The sequence below is a fragment of the Camelus bactrianus genome, chromosome 11 (assembly GCF_048773025.1).
Source record: "Camelus bactrianus isolate YW-2024 breed Bactrian camel chromosome 11, ASM4877302v1, whole genome shotgun sequence".
In the NCBI taxonomy this organism is placed as follows: Eukaryota; Metazoa; Chordata; class Mammalia; order Artiodactyla; family Camelidae; genus Camelus; species Camelus bactrianus.
This window is the reverse complement of record NC_133549.1, coordinates 51862377-51876042: the sequence shown is the minus strand read 5'-3', so window position 1 is coordinate 51876042 and position 13666 is coordinate 51862377. Positions and strand designations below refer to the sequence as shown.

The window sequence follows — 13666 nt, the reverse complement described above, 5'->3', positions numbered from 1 at the left end:
TAAATTAAAAATATTTTAAGCCACACTTGAATTTGTTAATCGCACCAGATGCTCAAGAGTGGCTTCATCTACTCACATTTGAGAACGGGTTCTCTATCTTGTCAATAGTTACTATTCTGTTGCTTCTATCTATGAACAACTTCACCTGCTATAATCCTTTTAGAAACACCCAACATAACTGGCATTTAAAAATACATTAGAAAAAAAAACTTTTATCATCCTCAAAAATCTAGGCATAGGTTCAATGTTATTTATGGGAGAGAGAGAATTAGTCTTAAAATGATTCTTAAGTAGACTCTTTTTTTCAAGTCTTATATTAATCTTAAATGCAGATATTGAAATGTTTCTCCTATGTATTAAAAAAGAAACTCCTTTAGACCAAGATTTTACACACACTTCAAAACCTTAAATTTATCCCTATATTCCAAAGTTAATCTTATTTTTTAATAAATCGGTTTTAACTTCGGTAATGTTGGCACCTGGTAATCTTAAATCACGTCCCTTGGCTTATGAAATGTTGAATTTAGAGCACAAGGAACACTTGGGAAAAGACAGACTGGTAGAGGAATAAATACTGAATTATTAAAAATCATAGCATTTTAAATCTGTAAGCAACTTTGAAAATGACCTAACCCAACCACTTCATGTATAAAGGAGGAAAATAGGATCTTGAAAGGTGAAGTCCAAGTTCACTCAAGGGCAGTTCAAATCCAGGATTCCTCAGGACATGCTGCTCCTGCCTTAAAGCCTGAAAATCTAGAAATTCTATGATTCTGACAGTCTAGTGTTCAAAGATGTGACTTTACCCTTTGTTCTTTGCCTTTAAATCTGTAGCAGTAAGTTTCAACTGTGAAAGCAAAAAGTGTTACTGAAACCTTAGATTTTTTTTTTTTTTCTTAAAGGAGAAAGTCGCCATCTAGTGCCCTTGGAGAAATTTGCTAAAGTCTTAATCACAGTGAAGTAAGATTCAGTCTTTAAATACCTGTAAGAGTGTTTGTATGTTCCATGTTTGTGAAAAATAAAGAAAATATGCAGAATTTTGTGTCAGAATAAGACTTTTTTAAAATACAAATTTAAACATCTTTTACCACTGGAAAATGACAGCAGCAATAGTGAACATTCATTGGATGTTTAACATGTGCCAGGATGGGGCAAAACCTTTTATGTGGCAAGCTGATTTTAATCCCCATGATGGCTCTATAAAGTAGGCATTTTTATTCATTCCCACTTTATAGGTGGAGAAACTGGTACTTAGCCAGATTAATCTGCCCAGGGCCACAATGTCCAGATTTGACCCAGGCTGTCTCAGTCCCTGTGCCGCACTGCTTCTACCTGAAATGCATTCAGAAGTCCACTTCTCTGTGAGTCCGGTGACAAGCAAGACTAAAATTACTTTGTTAATGAGAACACACTGAATTTGAAATCTCATACAATCCCAGCTACGTATCTAAGACTCTGGCTCCTCAACCACTCTCTTTACCAAAGTTGTTTTCCTTATGATACTTTGGGATGTATTGTACATTTCATATGCAGTTTCAAATGTTTATTTAAAAAGTACATGCACCTTCAGACATGATGATGGTGCTTTGCCTCTTCACCTGCACCCCTCCCATAAAGAACACTTTCTAAAGAACCTGAAGCCGTAGAGATGTGCGTAGCTCATAGGGGATTCCTGTCCTTTAATCCAGGTCACTATCACAGGGGGCAATGGGAAGACAATGTCTATAAAAAAATTTCAAGAATAATAAAACTGACTAAAAAAGTCAGTCTGACTGTTTATTATCATTATACGCCAGGAGCTCTCAAAAAGATCAGTGATAAAATACTCCTCCCCCAAAAACTATATTCTTGGTCTAAGTTTAAGCAATTGCTACATTTATTGTTGAGTGAGTGGACCACTCCTGTTGCTCCACCTTTGGAACAACCCTGACCTTGGTGCACATTACAAGGACCCAAAGGGAAGAAAATAGTCATATGCAGGTGGTTGGAGAGCGATCCTACAGGTGGCAGTAGAGGAATGCAGGAGAAAATCTGGGGGAATGAAAACAGATGGGGGTCCACATTTTGGAAATGGGAGGGGTTGGGGGGAATTCAACCATCTATTTTCAATACCCTACATCCAAACACTTCTTTTGGTTGCAAAGTTGACAGTATTTTTGGAAAACTGCATGCAATACATTTTCCATCAAGGAATGCAATTGGTGAATTAAGAGTACTGGACTAGAACCAAAAGATCTGTATTTGTGTCTCTGCTCTGTCGCTTCCCAAGCTGTGTGCTCTCGGGCAAATCCCTAAACGTCTGTGAGATACACTATTCTCATTCGTAAAATGGGGAGTGGGAGTAACACCAGGTCCATTTCACTGTTCTAGCTTCAATGATTCTATGGCATTTTGCTTTCCCTGTGACTCACATTTTGAAATTATTAGTCTGTTCTTAGACAACACCCAACCGAGTGTAAAACTTTAGCTGATTTTAAAACAGAAAAGAAATATTTATGATGGAGTCTGGTTGGTCCTATAAAGATTACAGTTACTTTGTGATTAACAGAAGCTTGGAGCGTTTTCAGTTAATTCTACATCATATCAGTTGTGGCTTCAACACTGTCACCTAAACCACATTCTGGTGACCATAAAGTATGGTCGCACCTTAGCAAGATAAAAGCTTGAGTCCTGAAATACACGCACATCTATGTTAACCACCACACTTAAACACTACAGAAATCAAATTCTGCAGTATATTAAGCACCCTGGGCTTGGAATATGGAGGTAGAGATGCTACAGGACTTCAGGTAAATAAGTTCATCTCCCTGAGCCTCAGTTTTCCCAACTATAAAGTGGACACATGGGTATTAAATTCTTGCACTGCATCTTTAAGGCTCAAATGAAGTGAGATGAAAGCCAGATATTACTTAAATGTGACCCTATATAAATAATATAAATAAAATGGTAATGAAACCCCTGCTTCGAGTCTTGGCAGGAAAGTAGCCCAGCTGGGAGTGGAACAGACAGGCGTGGTGGTGGTAGTGGTAATATTTATACTACATTCAGCCTACTCATTGCTTGTGGTAGGCAGAATTTAAAGACAGTTCCCAAGACACTCCCACTCGGTGTATATGCGCATTCTCCCAGTTAATCAAACACTAATCAAGGTGGTGCTGTGAAGGCATTTTGCAAGTGAAATTGTCCCAGGCAATTTAAGATCTGCTGGGTGGGTCTGACCTAATCGGGTGAGCCTTTTAAAGTTGTCTGGGCTCATCCTGGAGACGGGATTCTAGACATGAGAGGGATTTGACTTGGGGGAGATTCTCCACTGCAGCCTTCAAAGACGGAAGAAGCCACATGACAAGGAACGCAGGTGGAACCTAGGTGCTGAGAATGACCACTGACAGATGGCCAGCAAAGGAATAGAGACCTCAGTCCTACGACACCAGGGAACTGACTCCTGTCATAATCACAGGAGCATAGGAGAGGACCCTGAGCTCCAGATGAGAATGCAGCATGGCTGACATCTTGATCTCAGACTTAAGAGGCTTTGAACAGAAGACCCAGCTGTGCTATGACCAGACTTCTCACCTCCAGAACTGTGAGGTAGCAAGTAAGTGTTAAGTCTTTGAGTCTGAGGTAATTTGTTAGACAAGATAAAATTAATGAATTACTCAACCACCACCTAAAAATGTCTATTAAAAATGGCAGAATTGTTTTACCACTCTCAGAAGCCTGACTTTACAAGTCATTTTTAGTGAAACTAGTTTAGTACATTTCAAATGGATACTTGGGGACATAAAAAGTTGTTATAAATTGCTTAAAGCACACTGATGACAATACAAATAGCCTTCTGAGTATGACAAACTCTCTTCCATAAAAGATACTCACGTCTAAAAGTTGTGTTTTATTATGACTGACGTGTAAATTCCTTCCAATCATAGTTTCTAGAAGGGATTGGAACCACTCGCTAGTTTAAATTTCTGTAGGGTCAAAATGTTACTATAGCTTACCTTGGGTAGTGAACTCGCTCTGTGACCCTGGGCAAATTATTTCATCTGCTACGCCTTGGTTTTCTCATCTGTAAAACAGCAATAACTCTTTTATAGTACTGTGTGTTTTAATACTTTGTTCAGCTCTGAGAATACATTTAAATATTTTGGATTCCTATTGACTGGATATTCCCAGTTACCCATGGAAATTAAGTGCCTCTAAATCATATTGCCTTTCAGGTTCAGGTACTAATCAGATATTTGAGAGGAGGGGTAGAGAAAGAATACAAGTCCTTTTTTTTTCCTGGGAGTTTCTGCTTTTCTTTTTATTTTTTTTTTTTATTGAAGTATAGTTGATTTACAATGCTGTGTTAGTTTCTGGTGTACAGTATGGTGATTTGGTTACACATACATATATTCTTTTTCATTACAGGTTACTATAAGATACTGAATGTGCTATCCAGTATCACCTTGTTACCTATTTTATATATAGTAATTAGTATCTGCTAATCCCAAACTCCTAATTCATGCCTCCCCTCCACTTCCCCTTTGGTAACCATAAGTTTGTTTTCTATGTCTGTGAGTTTCTTTCTGTTTTGTAAACAAGTTCATTTGCATCATTGTTTAAGATTCCAGCTATAAGCAATATCATAGGATATTTGTTTTTCTCTATCTGACTTACTTCACTTAGTATGATCATCTCTAGGTGCGTCTATGTTGCTGCAAATGGCATTATTTCAGTCCTTTTTATTGCCAACTGGTATTCCATCAAATACACACACACACACACACACACACACACACACACACACACACACACACACACACATCTTTATCCAGTCATCTGTCAATGGACAGTTAGGTTGCTTCCATGTCTTGGCTATTAGAATAAAAGTCCTCTGAGTTTAGCTTTTTTATCTGATTTGACTTGATGTCTTGGTTTGATTTTTAATGTGAGAGACACTGGACTCATCCCTATATTTTACTATTATTAAATTTAGAAAACAGATGTATACATAGATAAAGAATTCAAAAAAACAAAGGATATACAGTGAAAGGTACGTCTCCCTTTCATCCCTGTTCCCCAGCTACCCAGACCCCCTTCACACAGGCAACCACTCACCATTACCATTGACTTGTGTATTCCTCATTAAATAGCATATCCATATATAAGCCTATTTGTATATAAATATACATTTTATGCAAATTTGATAGGAAAGACTTAATATCTGGTTTGTATGTTAGCCTATAGCCTAACTTGGTGCTATCATTTCCTGACTTTCAGAACCATTAGTCCCATTTTGTGATAAAATGCTCAGTAACAAAGCACAAAGACTGCAGCATTTAGAGAGAGTGGGCCCCTATTCACACAGATGCTATAGGACCATAGTCCTTCTTGCCTTAAAAGAAATGGCATTTGGTGTTTTATTAAATGTTTTAGTAACAACTCAGAATGGTCTGATATTTTAAAACAACAAGCCAAATATGGTTACACATGTATGTTTTTTAAGGACATGATAAAATCACCTATGGTCTTAATTCTCACCATCTGCTTATTGTTAATGGAGACATTCATCTGTGCTTATCTCAGGTTATTTCAAATTAACAGCTCCCCTGTAAAAAAGCTAACAAACCATTCCTAGGCATTAGAGGCACTGTATTTGGACAGTCTCTCAATCCATTGTAACCATTATGATTTTTCTTGGTCTCTAATCAAAACTGCAGAGTTAGTTCAATAGTTCATTTACTATTTCTGATGCAAAAGGGACACACTTATTTGGAGGTTATTGCCTCAAAATGTCTAGTTATTTATTATAAAAATATATTATAACTTGTTTTTTATAAAGAAATAGTTCCACCTAACCTACAGTATTCCAGGAGATATTAAAATTCCCCTATTTACAGGGAAGATTTCCAAGTTCCATATTGATTATATTTTCCCGTGTGTGTTATATTGGGCTCAATTTTAGCAATCTTAATAAAAGTGGGAAGGTGGAAGAAACACTCAAAACCTTCCCATAATAATCTTAAATACTTGCATTACAGTGAAAAGTCTTTTCTTTGCTCTGAAAAACGCTTTATCTCAGCAGAACCCTCCCCTTTCCACAGCATCCTTTCCAGCCACCCACAATTTGCAGAAAGCAGAGGAGGAAGCAGAAAGACAGAGGATATTGAACTAAGAAGACACAGGACCCGCCACCCTTCATTCAAGACTTTATCTAATAAAGGGAGATCACGTTACAGTGCTTGGGTAAGCAGACATTACTCAGACTGTGGCTAAAATCATCAGCAAGAAACTCTGCCAGGAATACCTTAGTGTAACATGAGGTGGTACTGGAGGGAGGGTGTGCGTGTGCGTGCATGTGTGTGCGCGCTTCAGACATTATACTTTTCCTCCAAATCATTTTTCTAGCATGGGTATGTCAATAAAAACAAACTCTTCCTTTAAAAATGTCTCCATTCAAAACACTTGGATATTTTAACGTTAAGAGCAGAGATGGAGTGATGTTAACAGATAGGAGATGCCCCACGTTGCCATAGATTAGAGGCTGGCACACTGTCATCCATCAAGAGTGACAACTTCCTCCCCTCCAAGCCAAACAAACTGATTTACGTCTGCACAAATGTCAAATTAGCATTCCAAGAGAGACGCAGGAGGAGGGCCATTTCTGTCAGAAATCTTTTTTATTAAGAAAGATATCATGAATCTGGCATTCTTCTTCTGAATGGGAGACTAAAAGTGAGTGTATTACCTGAGCAGATGTACTTGGTTTCATTTATTTAACAAATATTTTTTGCATACTTTTCTACAGGTCCCAGGCATTCCCCTAGACACTAATGGTGCACAGAGACGAGTCAGAGGATCTGCCCTCAAAAAGCTTCTGAGAGTGTGGGAGGAGCTACTTAGGGTGTGGGACCATAGGTATGGAAATGACTAATTTTAAGGCAAAAGTGAAAAAACTAAAAGGTTATCACAGTACAGAGGAAGAAGAAAAGCAATAAGCCGTGTGTGGGTGTTTGTGTGTGTGTGTGTGTAAAAGAGAGACAGAGAGACCTATCGAGAGCCCAAATCACCAAATAAACAATTGACATATGCCCACTTTGTTGAAACCAAAGGATTAATCTGCCGAATGAATGAACTAGTTGAATTTCTGTAACTTAGAGTCGACCAAAATCTTTCATTCAGGAAGAGCCCTTTCGAATATAGGAACAATCCCTTGGAGTGGATTCTTCTGTGAACAGGTCCTGGAAACCACAGGAAGGTTTCTGGTCCAGGGATCTCTAGGCAGTGGGGCCGGGAGGCAAGAGACATGTCTCGGGCTTGCCAGCAAGCACAAGTGGAGGGCCCTTCCCCAAGACTGCGAAATGTATCCTAGGAGGCACTGACGATTTGATAAAATGCCATTACCAGGGAAGTTTCACAGTAACACACAGAAGAGTCCAAAGTGATATTGGAAACAACCAGATATTATCAGTGGCACCAATGAAGTGAGGCTACAGTCTCCTCACTGGGTTCCGCCTTTCATTTAAAATTAGCTTCCTTTTTTACTTCTCCTGCAAAGACTGCTTTTCCCTTGTGAGTGTGAAGATCCACTCACCAGGAAAATCAAGTTAAAATAATTAGATTGCTTAAAGAAACAGAGTACCATGACAGAGTTAACCATGAACATTCAGAGATGTATATTCATTTAATAGAAAAACGTACCATAGGTTTGAATTATCATATTCTGTTTCTTAGAGAACAAAATGATCCATTTTTACTTTATAAAGATTAAATCACTTTTCAATAAAGAGAAAATTAATAGCTAATACACTGTATAGTAGAGAATGCTCATTAGCATGTAGGCTGTGACAAGCAGCTTTTTTTCAATTGTTACTACTGACGAGTCACTATGGGTGAAAGATCACAGGAAAACTGGAGAATATGGGCATAAAAATGATAAAAGATTTTATCAATAAGAATAATTTTAATAGTAAAAATTGATTATACTTAGAAAACTAAGACTAGTGTGATTAATCAAAATGGCCTAGACTCTAATTATGACAGATCTCCCCAGATAGATTTATCTGTAAATTCAATGCAATTCCAGTATTTTTAAAAACAGAAGTTAATGAATTGATTTTCAAATTCATACAAAACAGATAATGCAGAAGAATAAAGATATTTGAAAAACAACACAAATAGTGGTCTTATCCTACCATCCATCAAGTGTACTATAAAACTATAGTAGTTAAACCACTGTGATGACTCATTTTTAAAATGGGCTAATGAAAATGCCTAGCTTAGAAACAGATCCATAGCTATAAGGAAATGTGGTTCATTATAACAGTCGCATCTCCAACTATTGGAGAGAGAACTAACGTTAACAGGTTAGGAGAAAATATGTCTGTAACATACTTTAAGTATATTATGTAACTATTTGTTCAAATTTATATTATTTATATAAGCAATGTTTCCCACTTTAATATGGTAAAACAGACAAAACATAAAAAATTACCACTTTAACCATTTGTAAGTTTATAGATCAGCGAAATTAAGTACACTCACATTGCTGTGCAACCATCACCACCATCCATTCTCAGCACTTTTTCATCTTCCCAAACTGAAACTCTATACCCATTAAACAATAACTCCCCACTTCCTCTGCCCAGCCCTTGGCAGCCACCATTCTGCTTTATGTGTCTATGAATTTAGCTACTCTAGATACCTCATGTGAGTGGAATCATACAGTATTTTTCCTTTTGTGACTGGCTTATTTCACTCAGCATAATGTCCTCAAGGTTCATCCATGTTGTAGTATGTATTAGAATTTCCTTTTTAAAGGCTGAATAATACTCCATTGTATATACCATATTTTGTTTATACACTTATCTGTTGACAGACACTCAGGTTGCTTCCACCTTTTGGCTACTGTGAATAAGACTGCAATGAATACTGGGGTACAAATATCTGTTCAGGTCTCTGCTTTCAATTCTTTTGGGTATATACCCAGAAGTAGAATTGCTAGGTCATATGGTAACTCTTTGTTTAATCATAGATAATGTCTTATAAATATATAAATAAGAGTTGATATCCATAATATGCAAAGCGTTCTTAAAAATAAATAAAAATATCAAAATAAAAATACAAAATGACAAAAGCAAAGATGTACATCTTTGCTAATAAAATTTATTTTTTTGCCTATCAAATTGGCAAAATTTAAGAGACTGATAATATCCCTTATTGTCAAAATTGTGATAAATGGGTTCTCCTGAATATGAATGAGAGCCTAAGTTGTTTAAGTCTTTTGTAGCAAGCAATTTAGCAGGAGCCCTCCAAATATTAAGTATCTGTTTGCTTTCACTCAGCAATCCTACTTCTAAAAATGAAGCCTGTGGAAATGATTCATGTGGGTTTCATTTTCTTTGTTTTTTGCTCTCTGTGAAAGAGAAAGCATTTAACTTAAATAAATAAATGGTTAAATAACTGATTATACCGTCAATTATGAAACGCTATGTAACCATAAAAGAATGAGATGGACCTGTAGAAAGAGCTCCAAGACATGGTAGGAAAAGAGCATGCAAGAAAATTGATGCTTTCATTTACACGATCATCTTTACATGATATATATCAAATACATATGTGTGTACTTAAATTTTGATCAAACGGTAACAGTTGTTACCTTGGGGAATGGGAATAGGAGTGAGGGGTGAAGAACTATCATGTTTTATAAGATATACATCATTTGAGCTTCTTACAGTGAGTGTGTTAATGTATGTTGTGCTTTTACAATATGATTGAGGACCAATTTAGACATGATAAGCTGCATGTATTTAAATTGTACAATCTAATGAGTTTTCTCACGTATAAACACCCATGAAATCATCACCTCAATTAAGATAACAAATTGTGGTTCATTTTTTAAAAAAATCATTAAGCTTCTAGGTTTTAAATTGATAAATATCACAAATAAAATGACTAAGCTGTACTAACAAACAGGATCCAGAAAGAGCCGGAAAGTCCTTCCCTTTGTCCTTCCCTTACCCTCAGATTTCACTCCTACACATGGTATGGAGATCAGCAGTGTGTCCTTCACCGATGCAATGCGCCATCCTAAGATATCTCTGTAAAGCATTAGCCTTTATATTTGTTGGACTTCACTAATTCCTTAGGCTTCTTCTGTATGGCAGCCTCCAAGAAAGTAAAATAAATGGGAAGTATAGTATCTCACAGTTCAACAGATTTGAGAAAGAATTTAATCGCCTGTGTGTGCCCATACGCACACACACACACAGTCCCTTCTAAAATATCCCTGATGGCCATCTCCCAATGGCCATATATTTAGATTGTTTAAGAAATTATAACTAATACAACATTCATATTATATAAGAATTTTGCAATATGCAATATGATAAGATCAGCATTTTATCAACTACAGAACTATTGACATTTGGGGCTGGATAACTTGGTTGTGGGAGACTGTCCTGTGCATTATAGGATGTTCTGCAACATCTCTGGCCTCTACCCATTAGATTCCAGTAGCGCCACCTCACCCCAAATTTTAACAACCAAAAATATCTCCAGAATTGCCAAATGACAATTGTCCCCAGGTGAGATCCACTGTGTCAACTCATGCTAAAGTTAATCATCAAATTAATTCTTCTATGAAATATTTCAAGTCATTTCTATCCATATTTTTATCTTAATCTGCATCTGATTTTGACAAACACATGGAAATGGTAGAGAAGTAGTTTGTGCCATGTTGTAACACCAACCCAAGGAACTGTGCTGAGACAGTGAGGTATAAAGCCAAAGTCAGCATCAGAAAGAAAAGGCCAGTGTGACTCCCCATCAGGGCTGCCTGTTTTCCCTCTACCATTCTCATCTAACAGTTTTAAAAAACTACACTGGAGAACCCCAGTCCTTACACTGTGCCTTAGTCTTTCCTTGATTTTTGAGTTAATTATAATAGAACAGAGCAACTGAAGAATTAATGAGCTATTCCCATTGAACTTAAATCTGAAAAGTATCATTCAATGACTAGATATGACATCGAATATTTTCTCAGACTCTACTTAGGAAAATGGAAGAATGTTATCAAGTGTAGCCTAAACCTGTTTCTCATTTCCTTAAGATAACCTTTTCAAACAGGATTTCCAGTTCTAGTCTATTCTCAACATGTGACTGATGCTGAAGTGATACACATTCACTACGTGAAATTTAACCTCCCTCCCAGGGGAGGAGTGGAAATCCTTTATTTTAAATCAAAATAAATAATAATGACATCCACAGAGATTTGATAAAGGCATTCTTTTGTCATCCTTGAAGAAATAAGAAGTAGAGGTTATGCAATCATGTGGTGTTTTGGTAATGTAGCTTCAGATTTAATGACATAGCTTAATGGAAGGTGCTTTCAAAGTTTTGATTGTTTAGTAGTGAGCAAAGTTTTACGACTTCTCTGAAAACTAAAGTTTATATTGCATTTGCCATCAGTTCCAGTTAAAGCAAAATATAGAACAAATTATAGAGATGTTCATAATGGGAAATTTACTGTTAGTGAGTTCTTAGTTTTATAGCTACACATGGTCTTTTAAAATAAAATAACCTCTCATGCTCAGTTACTACTGTTAATATTATAACATTAATATGGTATCCATATACTCATTGAACACTGTGGAAGGTCCATGCTAAGTCCCTTATATACATTAAATTAGCATATTCTTAGGGCTTCCCAAATGTTATTCCCCTTGCAGTGGTGACACTGGGCAAGTTCTACAACTCTAAGTCTTAATTTCTTCCATGTGCAAAATGAGGATAACAGTAGTACCTTTATCACTGTGTGATTATGAAGATCAAATATTTGTTGGTAGTTGTGATACTATTATGAGCAATTTTCAGCAGCATCTTTAAATAACAACAGTTAATGTGTCCATGTAATATTTAAGTAGAATCATTGTATTATAGTAAGGCTTTTCAAAAAATGTTGTGAATATAAGCATGATACATTATCATTTTGAACCTGCATCCCTGTGGTAGATTATTTGCAAAAGCTCCACAATAATTCCCTTCTCATACCCATGCTTTTGGAGAATCCCCTCTCCCAGTGACTATGGGCTTAACTACGTAGCTTGCATTGGCCAATGGGACAATAGCAAATGTGACACAGAGACTTGAAGAAAAGTACCCATGCAGTGGGACTTGCCCCCTCTTGCTGCACTGGGGAACATTGTGACCACCATGGTGAGAGTGAGCCTGGTTTAACTTGCTGCATGATAGGTGGGACATGACCTAGTTGTCAGTGCCAAGAATCAGCCAACTGCCAGACATGTGAGTGAGATCAGCAGCCCCTAGCTGACGGCAAATGTGAGGGAGCCCAGCCAACATAACCAGGAAGAGAGACTCATCCAACAGAGCTGAGCCCAAATTGCTGACCCACAGAATCGGGAACAAATAAAATAATGATCATTTTAAGTCACTGGATTTTGGAGTGGTTTGTTAAACTGATACAGCTCCCATAAGCAACATCGATAAGAATAAAAAAAAATCATAATTTGGAATGCAGCTAATATTCTAAATTTATATTCATAATTTAAAATACTTACCTACTAATAAAATATTGATAATATCATTAAGTAATTCAACTAATAAACTGACACCGTGCCTGTTAGGTTTTATACTCGGTGGCAAACACTAGATAAGGACATGATGTGGACAGGCGGGCTCATCCTGTCCACAGAATGACAACAATAGACAAGCTTTATCTTTCGTACTAACTCGCATTCAGCAAGTGACGGTAACTTTTCAGGGATGCGTTAGGAGATTCCAAGACCATCTCCATTTCTGATAGGGGTTGGGAAGGACATGCTTGTCATGCACTTGCAAATCCTGCCATGGCTTAGAGGTACACTTGGGATATTCGTGCCCATGAGAGGTATCCATTATTTACTTGACTTGCCCATCTCTCTTCAGAGCTTGTAGTTAAGACTTACTGGCAACTTTTTAAGCAATTTTGGATCCGGTTGTGAAGCTGTCATGGAACTATACCGTACGATTATCCTCACTGAAAAGATAGACTTTGCTTTTACAAGTACAGCCAAGGATGTTCCAAAGCCAGCAGACTAGCTTTTCCGTCCCTGCTCCCACCAATCAAAATTCCAGAACAGCAAGGCAGGCCACTGCTGAAAGCAATGGTTATTGTCATGAGAATTAACAGCCAGGAAGAAGGTTCCTGATGAAGCCCGCTGATTTCTGTCTGTTCACTCCAACCACATTGCCTGGGGGATGTCTGCATACTCAACAGGACGGCCAGTGCCAAGCGAAGAAAGTAAATGCAAGGGAGAATGGGAGAAACACAAAATGAAGCCTGGCTCATCTACTTCGAACTGTAAGTTCCCTCCCTTTCCTCCCTTTAGTTCCAATGTCTGCTCTAACCATCCAATATTGTATTACTATTAGTCTTATCATTCTTATTACTATTCATATGTTTATTGCCTAACCCACCAGAATATAAACATCTTGGGTATAGATACCTTGCATGAAACTTTCCCCATGTTCTCCACACTTGCAAAGAATCCCCTTTGCAATAGCTTTTATGATAATTATTGAGTCTTCATTAAGTGCCAGTGGGATACTAGCACTTCACATAAATGAGCTCATTACTAAAAGCCTTATATAATAATTCCAAGTAGGTAACATTCCCGTTTCACAGATT

The 13666-nt window shown here is 37.2% G+C and overlaps 1 long non-coding RNA gene across 1 annotated transcript; it reads left to right on the top strand.

Annotated features, from left to right (window-relative positions):
• Positions 1–3269: 3269 nt before the first annotated feature.
• Positions 3270–11979, top strand: LOC123613112 (uncharacterized). Its single transcript, XR_012510230.1, has 3 exons — positions 3270–3595; positions 6084–6225; positions 6788–11979. It is a non-coding gene; the product is annotated as an uncharacterized LOC123613112 (long non-coding RNA).
• Positions 11980–13666: the final 1687 nt, after the last annotated feature.